The sequence below is a fragment of the Myiozetetes cayanensis genome, unplaced genomic scaffold (assembly GCF_022539395.1).
Source record: "Myiozetetes cayanensis isolate MyiCay16 unplaced genomic scaffold, myiCay2020 scf13, whole genome shotgun sequence".
Classification (NCBI taxonomy): domain Eukaryota; kingdom Metazoa; phylum Chordata; class Aves; order Passeriformes; family Tyrannidae; genus Myiozetetes; species Myiozetetes cayanensis.
Window position 1 is genome coordinate 17,033,903 of NW_026086937.1, and position 13,806 is coordinate 17,047,708.

Here is a 13,806-nt window from a genome sequence, read left to right on the forward strand (position 1 = left end):
TATCAATGTAATTCTTAGAGAACCTTTTTTTTTTTTAACAGAAAAACTTTTACCAGTGCTGTTTTTAAAGTTACTGTGAGCTGTGCTGCAGCTCAGCAGGCAGAAGATCAAAGAAAGTGTCTTACTGCCTTCCAGTCAGCAGAAGTTCACAGGTCTTGTCTGTGACCAGACCTGTTTATTACAAATTGGACTGAGTTCACCAGAGGGAATGAGGAGAAATAGCTGAGTTACACTGAAAAGGAAAGAAAAAAACATTGTTGTTGGATATGAGGAACTACCATAAATTGCTGAAGGTGATCGCTGTGCAAACAAATCTGTCACCCCAAATGTCTTTAACTGATTGCAAGACAGCTTCAAAAGTCCAGAGAACTTTGCACTCAGGGTGTAAATGAAATTTTGAGGCGTTTGACTGACAGTAACTTAGCTGGCTAATTCTGTGGGCGGTTCTTGAAACTGCCAGGGGTTGTCCATATTGCTCTTGTGGGCTGTCCAGGGCCTGAACAGGACCAATCCACCTCCTAATGGATTCTCTTACCCTTAGTAATGTGTTCTTAGGCATTTTTATTTCTTGGCTATACCTAAGAGACAGTCCAGTCAATATGGCATAAAGCAGCTGTTTTCTGCTCTTGTTCTGGGAGTGAATGTATTTTAATACTTCACCAGGAAGGGGCCATAGAGATTTCTTGGAAAAATCCAGGTGATGACAAGTAAAGCCTACTTTCAAGCTGAGTCTTTTTGGAATGTGCTTTTGAAACCTTGGAAAGTTTTCCTGGAGAAAAGTGCACTTATACTTGGAAAGTATTGTAATCAATATTTTAGTTAAGTGCTCAGGGAAAGGAAAAGAGAAAGCAAAGGAAAATCATATCATTAGAGAAAACTGTGAACGTATTTTATATTGATTTCCATAGAGGATATATAGCTTGGAATATCTTCAGATCTTAAAATACTATTATTTTAAAAGTGAAAATAAGAGTAAAGAGCTGATGCTGCTTGGACCATTGCCATTCTATAGGAGCCCAAACTTTTCTAGTCCTCAGGACGTGAATCAAAATGTAAAATGCTGCATGGGGCGTCGTGAGACTCGCAGTACTGCTCATGAAGGCTATGGCATGGCCAGACCCTTATTCTGAGTTATCAACTGACCCAGATCTGTCTCAGCCTCGAGGGCTCCGTGCTGTCCCTGTTCCTTGCTCCGGGGACCTTTCCTGAGAGCTTCTGGCAGACCTCATCTCGCCTTCTGCTTCTCTCCGAGTTATTCAGCCGATTTATCAGGTGTGCAGCACTTCTTACTCTAGAGGTCAGTATAGTGTTAGGAATGGAAGTGATGCATATCCAATTCTTTTTTCCCTCACGAGACGTTCCAGGGTGAACTCCTTCCCATGTAAGATGGAAGAGAAATTTCATACTGGAAAAAATGTATTTGTAAAATCACAACAGCCAGTATGGGAAGCTCAGAGGGTGTTAAAGAAAACAATCATTGAGGCTCTTTGTTGAATGGAAGTTATGAATGCACTAGTAGTAATTTTCTGAAGCCATAGACAATAACATAATGTGAGTGGGTGATGGAAGAAATTACATAGGGTGAAATTTAGAGAGCTGACAGCAGCCTATGCATCACTTAAGACCTATTTCTGGGGGCTTAATTGCATCTCAAATAGCACACAGGCCTCGTGCTCATCTTCTGAGTAGAAACAAATTCCATCTAGAATGAGCACCATGAGCAGAACACAAAGTGTAATCTGATCAGCTGTAAAACCCCTGCGTTGGGGAAGGGGTGTTCTGTACTGGGAACAGATGTGGGCAATGCAGATTTATGTTGTAGAGCACACTATAAAGGTCTAATGCTGTGCCTCGCCATGGGATGCACTGATGTTACTCCAAAGAGATGCCATGAGAATATCAATCTCTAAACAAATGGGAAAACTGAGTAATGAGCAGACCCCAGGCGTTGTGGTAATCTACTCCATTTGTGCATGAGCTGTGTGGCTGATAACACCAAAACAATCCCACTTACAAGTGCTTCAGAGGCATTTACTTCGCTTTTGGGCTGGCTTTCTGCAAGTATTCAGACTTGGTGGTATGAATGCTTACAAAAGGAAATTTTTAGCTTTGTTGTGTGGCTATATAAGAGAAATCAGAACTCGATGGTCATGTGTGTCTTTGCTGCAAAATAGTTGCATGCTGGTTCAGTAAGAGAAGAGAAAGAGCTCTGTACAGGCTCTCTGAGAGGATTCAAACTTCCAAGCCACTTTGCATAGTGCATATTGAACACTTGGTTCTTCAGTTACTTCTCAGGGTGTTTTGTAAAAACTGTGGTGGGCAAAATTAAAGCTCAACCGATTGAACTTTTCCTTATCTTCACATACTTGCATTTCTTGTAATATTTAACTTTTTCTTTGCATTTCCTGGACTTAGTTCTGAGATAATCAATATTCCCTTGTAATTTATTTTGTCATATGTTCCTGATAAGGGTTTTCAACTTGAAGTCCTAATAAATGTTATTTTTGTTAGAACAGAAAAGGTAAATTGAAATAGTCTCCTGATAGCCACTTTGAAAGCAGAAATATAGATGAAATATTAGGACTACAGTAATAACACTTTTCAAAACACAAAGCTTGATGGATTTAACTGTTTTCTTTTTAATTAAGAAGCAACCTGCAAATCATTGCTGTTCTCTGGAAGGAGATCTGTTATTCAGATGTCTGCTAAATTGTTTGCATGAATTCTATTCTGGTTCTGGGTTTGTTCACAAATTGTCTACTTTTATTATTCACAATGTGTGATTGGGCATGTGGTATATTTTCTGCTCTCTGGTTTAATGACTGAAACATTTTGACAGGGAGTAGCAAATGGTGAATGACAACTAGAAAACAACATGCAACTTGGGGCATTTGCACGCACTCTCAAGAATATTAACAGTCAGAAGAACACTGCTGAAGCCTGGGTAGTCTGACCTCTATGAATGATAATGATTCACATCTCAGCCATTTAGCTACAGATGTATTTCAGTCAGTTTGTCATTTGTCCAGACCCGTTAAGTCTGCAAGCAAAATCATTGTCTATGAATGATGCGTCTTTCAGTCAATCCAACCCTTGATTTACTTGTAAATAAAGTCTAATTCTGAAACCTGGCCACAGGGGAGCAAGTTTTCTGATTTCCATATCAGGACAGTGAACTAAAATAATGTTCTTCTGTCCTCTAGGGCTGTTGACACAGAGGCAGGAACTGTATTCTTATTCAAAGAGTTATAAATGTGGTGCTAAAGCCAGTTTGTCTGTACATTAGCATTAGAAACACTGCATTTCTGAGATTTAACACTAAGTTAAGGTCATTTAAAGATATCCCGAATACTTTTATTCAAGTATAAGAGTTGGCTTATTTTATTTGGTAAGCCTCATTCTCTGTTTCCTTGAAAAACCCATCAAGTTTCTTCACTTCTTCAGTCTGGCAATTGAAAAACACTCCTATTCCAGTTCAGAAGGTTTTGATATGGTGGATGGTGTGATTCCCACACAGAATATGTGCAGCTTTTTTTTTTTTTTCCATCAGCCTGAGGTTCTTGAGCTGTATGAATGATTAAGATTTCGTAACACTGCAGGCAAAATTCTTTCCCTTGATCCATGCTGTAGATACCGTTTATATTGTCTGCACACATGGTACTTTCATTTACATCAATGGGAATTCCACATGCTGAATAAGGAAGAAATATTTGCATTCTGGATAAGTGCCTTATTTGGGCTCTTATTAATACTTACTCAGGCAGAGCTCCTACTGTCTTTGATCTCGTTGGCGAGCTGCCCGCTGGGTTTGGATCCCTGTTTTGAAGAGTTGCTAAATGGCATTTTAAAGGCAGGGGTCAGCAATGATTGCCATACAATTTTTCTTGCTTTCTCCAACACAAAGTTATCATCTGAAGTAAGTCAGTGCAGTTCTTTTTGGAAGATTAATAGTTCTCCACCAGTAACAGATTTTCCACAAGCCAGAAAGCAGCACACCCACTGATGAGTTTATCATTTGAACTTTGAATCCAGTCAGGAACTTGAGACGTAAGCTCTTCCATGGTGGTGATTTGTGGTATATTTCCAGTTTTCAGGGTCAGGTTATTAACCAGAGTAACAGTGATATAAGCACATGTCGTAGGGAACATGAATCAGAGGAAGCGTCTGACAAAGACTTCACTGTGCAGGCAGCTTTCCTGGGAGGCTGTGAAAGTCTGACATGTGTCATGAAGCTCCAGGTGTCAGGCTGGAAAATACCACAACTATTAACAACCTGAATGTGTGTATATAAAACTTTTCTTGGCAGCAGTTTTCATACTCGGAGGATTTTATGCTGTGACCTGTAAGGAAGGATTTCATTGTCCTCTAAGATACACAGTTCCTAGAGTTTTTCTTGCTTTTCCCTACCAAATTGAGGGAGAAAGCTGGTGACAAGAAACAAACTCAACTACCTATGCTGAGTAACTGGTAACTTTTTATATAGGAGGTGTGTTCCTCACTTTGTATTCAGTAGCAATGCTCTGGATTGCTATTAAAATAAAGATATCAAAAGAGCATAATTTCCTGAAAAATTCTAATGCTTGCCCTGTTATCCTGAAACTACCAAAATGTAAAGTATTCTGGGGTAAAATCTGTGCTGTAAAAGATAAATATCATTTGAGCTATGTCAACACTGGAAAACATTACCCATAGAAAATCCTGCTATTCTGACACATTTCTGTCCTGAACTGAAATAAATATTGAAAATATTTATGAACAGGGAGTTCTGAAGAGCACTGTAGTATGGGAATATTTAACCTTTTGTTTAGAACCAGTGTAATGTTATAGGCCTTGGGAACGTGTTATGGAAAACGTAGCTCAGGTGTCTCTTGCCTCTATCCAAGTGCAGGATAGTTTTGCAGCCTGCTATATCAATCACATGCTACACTCTTTTTCACAGCTTCCACAAAGTAGTAAACATGGAGAAGAAACCAGAAAGTACTTCCTGAGGCAAATTCCAGTCTGGAAAAGATCTGCTTTTGTTGTGGGTTTTTTCCCTCTCATTGCAAATCACTTTGAGGAAAAATCTCCCAGTCAAATCTAATAATAATAAATATGGAATTCAACTTCTTATTAAACAGTTTTTACTCAGAGTTAAGGAATGGCAAGTTCTCCTTCTATCTGTATTGTAAGAATCTGCTCACATCCACTGTGATAGAGGGAAAAGTCTGGTCTTTAACTGTTTATTCAAAATAGTGCTGCACCCCCCCCTTTGGTAGTCACTCTTACTCAGGTGGATGTAGGCTGTGGATTTGAGGGTAATTCCTACACAGTGAAGTCACACAAGTTTTGTGGACCAGGTGAATAACATGGGAGACTTAGTAGTACTTGCTGTGGGCTTGAGAGAAGAAATATTTCTTTTCTGTTCTTGTGGCTTCAGCCATGCCTGTGGTCAGGAGGTGAAGCCTTTGACTGTAAAGGATCTGCCTCTCTCCTCTTCTGCGTGGTAACTCTTCTGCTTTTCCACCTTGGAAGAGAAGGTAGCCCACACTGAGGAGCTATTTTCATATATTTAGACATTAAAATAATAGCTCTCTAAATAAAATATGCACAAGAAATCAAATTCTACACAGTGCATGCAGTTAATTCAGTGCATTATAAAAGGGAGAAATGGAAGCTGTGGGAGAAGAAACCCATTCTGAGGAGTGTCCTTGCTCCTCTGAAGGCTTTGCTTTAGCCACTAGGTGATGCAGCAGCTTTTCTTTGTGTCCTGGGAAGCGGTGGAGGGAGAAGCCTGGAGAGTCTGGCATATGAATTAGGAATGAGTAATTGGAGAAGATCCCCACTCCTCTAGAAGCAATACAGACTAAATAATAGCCCTTGGAAAACTAACGAGATGATAGGATTTCCAACTTTACGTTTTCTAATTGCTTTAAATGAAACCCCATTAGAAACAGCTGGTCTGATTCTCAACTGATATAAATCGTCATATATTTTTAGATTTAAATAGCACTCGGCTGGTCTACCCCAGATGTAAACCCTGGCCTAGATTATGTGATTGCTATCAGCCTGGAATGGAAACTTCAGCGCTACTTTTACAGGCAAATTTATTTTAATGCATTATCAGGAAAACCCAGCATATTTCCAGGTATTGTGTATCTGAGAAAATAATCTCCAATACAAGACTGCTAAGAAGACAGTTAAAGTAATGCACAAATCCACATCATCACTGCTCAGGGCAGCGAGATGAAACTCGAGTCCAAGCCTCATGCTGGTAACAGGTAATCTAGGGCTGGATGCTCTGAGCCAAGGGCGTCTTCAGCTTCCTGAATCCAAAGAAAGAGAAAGGCTTTGTATTTTTCAGTGGCTGCTGAGACCCATACAGAACTGGAAATGCATTGGAGTAAGGTGATGGAAAATAATGTTTTTAATAAAAAATAAAATGAATCATACTTAAACAGATTTAATCCGTGGGATATTGCAATTCTTAATTGAAAGGAAATTAACAAATGGTTTGTTGTTCATGCTGGACCAGATTCTCATCTACCATAAATTCAGAAGAAATCCTGAATCTGGCTCTTAATATTTCCTCTTCATTGGTCCTTGGCTGACTGTTGAACAACCCATTGCTAAAGCCCTTTCCAACAGTATTTTTTTATAGATTTTTGACCCATGTTGGAAGAATTGCCTTACTTCTGGATCTAAGGCTTGAGCTAATTTGGTCATGGTATCTGAAGTCTACAGTGATGCAAAATTATGGGGGTGGAGAGGTTTACTTGTCTCTTCTGTGATGTGTTTGTTTTCTAAAGTAGGAGGAAAAAAATACAAATAGAGAGGATAAAAGAGGGAGGGAGAAATATTTTCCAGCAACCATGAGATAACCACTGATCTATAGTAGATAAGATTTTTATGGGCAATAGGTCTATTTCTGATCTAACTTAAACTAATTTCAGAGGAGTCAATGCCAATATAACTTGCTTTAAAAGAAAGACTTCAAATGAGCTCACTCAGGGAATGAAACAGCACTAAAGTTCTCAAATATTTGAAGCTGTGGGACTTATTTTAAGGGAATGATTGTCTGAAAGAATTGGATTCCAGATTACTTTCCAAATTAATGACAATTTTCCTGCATGTTTGTTGTTTTACAGAATTAGGTAATCAAGCAATATAGAGCTTTCTGAGTTATAAAGGGTTAGAAACCTAAAACCCTGTACTATAGACATCAATATAAATATATTTAGCAATAAAGGATTGTTATGTTAATCTATATATTGATCAGTTAAAATTATTAAAAGAGGCCCTATTCAAAAACACGGTTTATAATGGGACATTAGTTGATTAAAATTTTCACATCACAGATGACAAATGTTCTTTGATAGTAAAACATTAAGTTAAAACTAGGAAAATTCTAAAAATACAATGGACTTGTTGCTTACATGTCTCTCAATGTAGACAGTGCAAACCACTGTTCATGTTATTGCTATTTACATATTACTATTTCCTATCATCTGTTTCATGTTAGCCCTGACACAGTTCAGTGTTTGAATCGCAGCCGTGTCTGGAGACTGTTTTGCCAGAGTTGTTTCCACTGCAGTTAAAACATATGAGGTATTATTAAAATTGGCCTTGGTTTTTTGTTTTTTGTTTTTTTTTTAAATTAGTTGTTCAGTCAAAATGAAAGTTTGGGGATGCATTTTATTTGCCCTGGTGGAAAGCATGAAGGTGGTGTACAGGAAATCAAGACTGGGCAGAAAAACACAAAACAAGGGACTGTGTAAAGGGAAAGCCCTGAGTGAAGTTGGACTCGGGTTCAGTACCTTAGAGGTCATGTTCTCATGCTTTTGTGTCCAACCTTAATGGCTAAAATTTATTTCCTTGAAATATGAAGGCCAAGGTTTTCACATAGTAACATGCTTCTAAGAGGAGTTTCAATCATTAATACTGTATAACCTATTGTAAAATGGGGAGGGTGGTCAAGTGAAGGGAAAACACACTTGCATATATTGGTAAGATTCTATTCCAGGAAAGAAAGTAATCAAAATTGACATCAGCTGGCCACCTGTCCCAGTAAAAACTGCATTACATTCCAGGTTAAATGGATCCAGAGGGACTATACCTTTTCCTGGACATACTTAGTGAGATTTTTTTTCACTTGGAGATTACGTTAATCTGTTGATAACCACATTCTTGAAACCAGCTGAACTGAATGTGGATACACTTAAAATTCAGAAATATTTGGTCTTGTTTGCTCCTCCCCCTCCTTTTAAAAATTTATTTTACACTGATGAATGTTGACGCTTTTATTGAAGTTTCATCAGAGAGTTGCTGCTATTGCTAAGATGCTTCTTCAAGTGCTATAGAAGCTTGTATTTATGTTCATTCAGTTCAGACACTTCAGCTGATAGAAACTGTCTCTCTCTTACTGAAAGCAAATGAGTTTTGCTGATATGTGCCAGGGTTTGTGGGTCTGGAGAGCTGTGGTACTGATTTTCTACATGTGCATATCATCATTTTTGTGTAAAAGCAGGGAACAAGGAGAGGAAGGAAAAGAAAACACATTACAAAGCATCCTTCCATACTTCATATCTGTTTCCTTCTATCATTCTCAGAAGATTATCCTCTCTGTCATGGATGAGAAAGACAAGTACAGTTTATGCCAAAATCTGGTAATAAATCTTCTTGCTTATATTGCTGCTTCTAGCTCTTTTTCTGGATACATTTTCAGAGTAGCTGCCAATGCCACTTATTAGTGAGTAGGTCTGAGGAGTGAGAATTTGAATGAGATGCCTGCTTAGAGGCAAACATGGACCCTTTTAAATCACAAACCTTGTACTGTTCTTTATGCATCTTTCAGTATTCGTTGGCTTTCTGTTGTGGGGAGGCTGACTGTAGCTATATATGGCTTTTAGTCTCTTTAATTATATCAGGTTTTAATCATTTGCGTTGAAATTAGAAGGTACACTCAAGATTTCAAAACAGTAAAGATCTAGGAGCCATTCACTCCAGCACTATCACCAGTAAGGAAAGGGTCTGGATTTGCTTCCTTGGGAGCTGGTAACATCTCCTGATAGCCTTACATAAATAATTCATGTGACAGAATGCAGAGACACCACAGCTTGACCTGGTTTCCCCGTGGAAGGAGGGGCTGCCTGCTTTGGGAGCACCAAACCTCTCATTCACACACATCCTTCATGCTGAGTGAAGGTCATGGGAGTACCTTCTGGAGATGATTTCCTAGTCTGCCCAGTGTCTGAATTGAGAATTTGCCAGAACCTCCTGCGTGCTCCCACTGAGGATGCTCCCTCGTTCCTCTAGGGTTCAACCTGACCTCTCTGCTGCACTGATGTATGGGAGGCCATTCAGATGCTGAGCCTTCTGCCATTAGGCACCAAAAGGCTCAGTTTTCAAGGCCCTGTCACAGTTTTGTATGGAAAAGTGTGGAAAGTAATTACCCTAAAAATGCAAAGGAACAAAGGGATTTTTTTTTTCCCACTTTTAGTCCCCTTGCATCTCAGTTTTGCATCTGTAAAACGACAACAATATACTGCTGCTCATAAAAGTGAAGATGTGTGCTGTATTCCTCATGAATCATGCAAATGCTGTGTGATGTCCCATATTCTGGTTAAGTGTACAAGAAAACAAGCAATGCTATTGTCAGAGCTCAGCCTCGAGAGAGGCATGAGGGAAAAGGCTGAGAGATTTTTCCAAGTGAGGATATCTAAGGAAAGAACTAATTGCTCTTTCTGCAGGTGATTTCCACCCTTTTCACTAAATAAGCAGGGGATCTTGAAGAAAGATGATGTGTCAGAGAAGGGCAAAATTTATATTCCCATGCTTAGCAGGATGGAATGAAAATAGTGATATCTTTGGTGTTTCTGGACTTTCTGAGTATGAGTTAAAATGAGATCTGCAAGTACCTGTGCTGCTGACTTCAAGTCCCAGGACTGACATGGATGAAATGGTACAGTGAAATAGGTATTGGTGGTTTTGGGGAATCCACCTGCTAATAGAGGTGACCATCCTAAATTCTCCTGTTGTAGCAGCCTGCTTGTGGCTGCATCTCTATTTGTGTCCAAGTCTGTGTTGAGAGTCTGTGTGTGCAACCAGGGCCCCAGTCCTGGCTGGTGACCACACTGCCAGCAGAACCTGAACCTGCCTTCCCTGTTGGGATTCATGGCACTGGAGAGGAGAGTCACACAGCCGAAGTGTGAGCACCAGGGGACGGGGTGGGATGTGGGGTAGCACTTTGGCAACGTGACCGTGATGGGTCTGTAAGGCAGGACAGGCTCCTCTCGTTTGGCTCTCCCAGGCTGTGCTCTCTCAGGCTCCCACATCACACAATCCTTTCCATAAATCCAGATACGTTGCCTGTCTGGTGCAGAAATGTTTTATTTCCCTCTCGAGTGTTCTGCTCACACAATGGAAAGTTGTGACAGCCTAGATATCCTTGAGCCTGCTGAAGTGAGGACGTTCCTGTTGTGCCGATACGAAGGCCACAGACAAGAAGAGGTGGTGTGACTCAATCGTATTAGAAGGTATTAAACTACTTCATCTTTTATCCCTACAAGCATAACCCGAGGACAGATGTGGGTGGCTGTAATGTTGCTGTCTCATTTTTCTTTTGTATTTCTGTTGCTCAATAAACATTAACACACTGTAGGAGAGTTAGAGATTGTATTTAGCTGGAGCTGTAAGAATGCTTCTTCCCCTCAAATTTCATCTCCTTTTTCCCCCTTGTTTCACTGATGACTGGCATCATCTGTTCATCTCCTGGAGGGTTTTGAACTCTGTTATTATGATTGTCTCTTACTGCCCTTGTTTTCTGTGCACATATTCTGTATTCCTGTTGTCTTTGATTAAATAAGCCCCAATTCCATCCCTAGACTTAGCAAATTCAAGCCTCAATATGGGGAAGAACATTCCTAATTTTTAAGGTGGGAATTGTCTTTCTGACTTGGGAATTTTTGAAAGTTTTTGAAAAGCAGGGATATTGTTTCCTGTAGGATCTCAGTAGGTCATCATCTTTCATTTTCTGCTTTTCTCTTCATGTTCTCATCTGCCCAAGACACACAGCTCATGGTTTAGCACCTTGGTTTCACAGTTCATAAAAATTGGCCTAGCCTTGCAGTTTTCACTTGAACAAATATTTTTTTACACTTACCTAAATTATGATCAGGTCCCAAAACATTGGGGTATTCTAACTATAACAGCAACTGCCTTTTTCAATATAGATTACTTCTTTCCCCACAAACCTCTGAAAGACATTCTATGTGAAATTAAGCTCTGACTTAAATGTAGGGAGAGAAAAGTTCTGCTTATAGAGATCTTCTTTTGGAATATATTCTTATGCCAAATGCAATAGAAATAATTTTACAAAACAGAAAGATGAGACTTGTTTCAAACCACCTGATTAAAATATGCTGATTTTTTTTTAAAAGAAACTTGTTTTCCCTTCTTTTGTTAAACCTCTGAGGCAATTCACTGAATTTGGTCTGCATTTGCAAATTTATTTCACCTGAGAAATAATTTTTGTGAATAAAATATTTGCCTGAAAAATTCTTGCCTGGCTCTGGCAGCATGGCATATGGGCCTGTGTAATTCCTCTCCGTGGGATGTGTTTAACCCTGGGTGACAAGCACACTGTCAGTGCTTAATAATCCTCAGTGGAGAATACATCAGGAATAAATGCTGTGGTTCTCAGGATCCCAGCTCATTCTATACTCACCTGTGATGGACCCTCACCCAAGGAAGATGTGTTGCCTCAGGGGCTCGGTCCCAGGTGCAAACATCTCTTGTAGCTGAAAGTTTCTTTTCACACTCTCTGACCTAAGAAACACACCCACAGGGAATTCTGTACAGCAGAAATGTTGCTGAACCAGGCTTCTTTTAAAATTCTTTACTGCCTCCTTGTTGCTGATTACCCTCCCATGGAGAGTAGGGAATGGTATAACATTTTGTAGTACACTGGGGGAACGATGACCACAGGGTTCCATACCCCTTAAGCACATCTCTGCTGCTGGAAACTGTTTTAGCTGTTTTAACTATAAGTCCAATCCTACTTCAGAGTTATGCTAATATATTAATGACTGAAGAAATGAAGGATACTTGGGCAGCTGAAGTTCTAATACAATATGTAAGACTGAATGAAAAATAAATTAATTTTAAATGGTTTGCAGACATACAAAAGGTTCATTCGCTGCATATAACATGCTCAGTAAAATAATATCCTTTAATGTGCTGAACTCTTCATGCTTTTCATGAAGCTGCATCTAATTGTACTACTCAGAGTTGACTTATTCTGCCACTGCCTTCCTTTGAGAAAAATAGCATTTCGAGACATGACTAGCAGTCTAAGTAGTCATTAATTCTTAATTAATTCAGAATGAAAATTAAAATTCTGCACTGTATACATCAACCTGAATACCATACACAGTACATACATTCAGAAGAATGAACATAAATATAGGTGAACACTAGAGTGTGTGTGTGTATGTATCTCTCTATCTGTACCTGGACATGAATATACATAAATACCTGCCTGTCTGTGCCAGAACCAATGATGGGACATCTTGATGTCTGCTTCTGAGGAAAATTCAGCTTCATCAGTCCTGTATGCCTTTGATTTTCCCATCAGAAGTGATGAATAATGAAATCTAGAAGAGGCTCTTTGGGCATTTCACGTACAGCAGAATATGAAAAGAAAAAGTGTCTTTGAAGGAAGCCTTGACTTCACTAAAAATTATTTGTTAACATAAGAAGGAGGTAAATGAGTTTAACCCATATGCAATGTTTAAAAAATGGCCAGTCTTCGCGAGCGAAGATCCGGGGAAGGTCTTTCCACCTTCCAGCCTGCGCATTGGATTTTTTAGGTGAGACACAGTGTGCGCGGAACTGAGCCCACCCTTTAATCCTAAGGTTCATCTGCCGGGGCCAAGCGAGCTTGGACGGTGGCAGCGAGGTCCTTAGGACGTAGGTGGGTTGCCTTTAAGGGCTAACGAGCCCCACCTGCCCGGGAGTGGCCCTGACCGGGAATCGAACCCGGGTCTCCGCGGTGGTAGCGCGGCGCCTTTACCCCCTAGACCACCAGGGGCTCCATATGCAATGTAGTACAATGAGAAATGACATGACAACCAAATGAAAATGGCTGTGACAAACCATCTAGATGATGGGGATAGTTTCAGTAGAAAGGGAGCATGGGATGTTCAGCAAGGGGCTGGCCTCTTTAGAAGGTGAGAATGAAATAATCACTTAGGGTCTAGGCTAATAAGAAGTTTCAAAACCCTGCCAAGACATGATTGAATACATTCCTTTTGAAGATCTGGAACTGAACCCAAAGCCTATTTGGACATTTTAGCACATGGCAGGTTACATTAATTTTAAAATTCATCCTTTTGCAGACTCTGAGCATCAAACTGAGCAGCTGTTTCTCTCTTTCTGTCCTTTCTCTTTCTGCCAGGACCTGGCATTATTTATCCCTTGGGCAGAAGTCACTGTAAATAGGTTTCCTGACCCCTTGGAAACTGGAGGAGAGTAGTGTCCTAAAATTTAAACCTTTTAATGAAGAGCTTAGAAGAGGAATCCAGCCTATTCAAAGGCCTTTCCACCTATTTATTAGACACAGAGCTGCACAGAAATCAGCAGCTGTCAGACTGCCAGCTAAGAAGACAATACAATTCTTTCTGAGCCCTGACCAATTTTTGTTCATCTCTGGAATTGGTTGTTCCTGCCTCTTGCATTCAGTCTCTTAGGGGAAAAAAAAGAAAAGACAGCTGAATTTAAAACTATAATATCAGTGCAGCTCTGGCTTCTGTGCTGGTAATCAGGACA

General features: G+C 39.8%; 1 non-coding gene across 1 annotated transcript; it reads right to left on the bottom strand.

Annotated features, from left to right (window-relative positions):
• Positions 1-12,996: 12,996 nt before the first annotated feature.
• Positions 12,997-13,070, bottom strand: TRNAG-ACC (transfer RNA glycine (anticodon ACC)). The gene has a single exon. It is a non-coding gene; the product is annotated as a tRNA-Gly (tRNA).
• Positions 13,071-13,806: the final 736 nt, after the last annotated feature.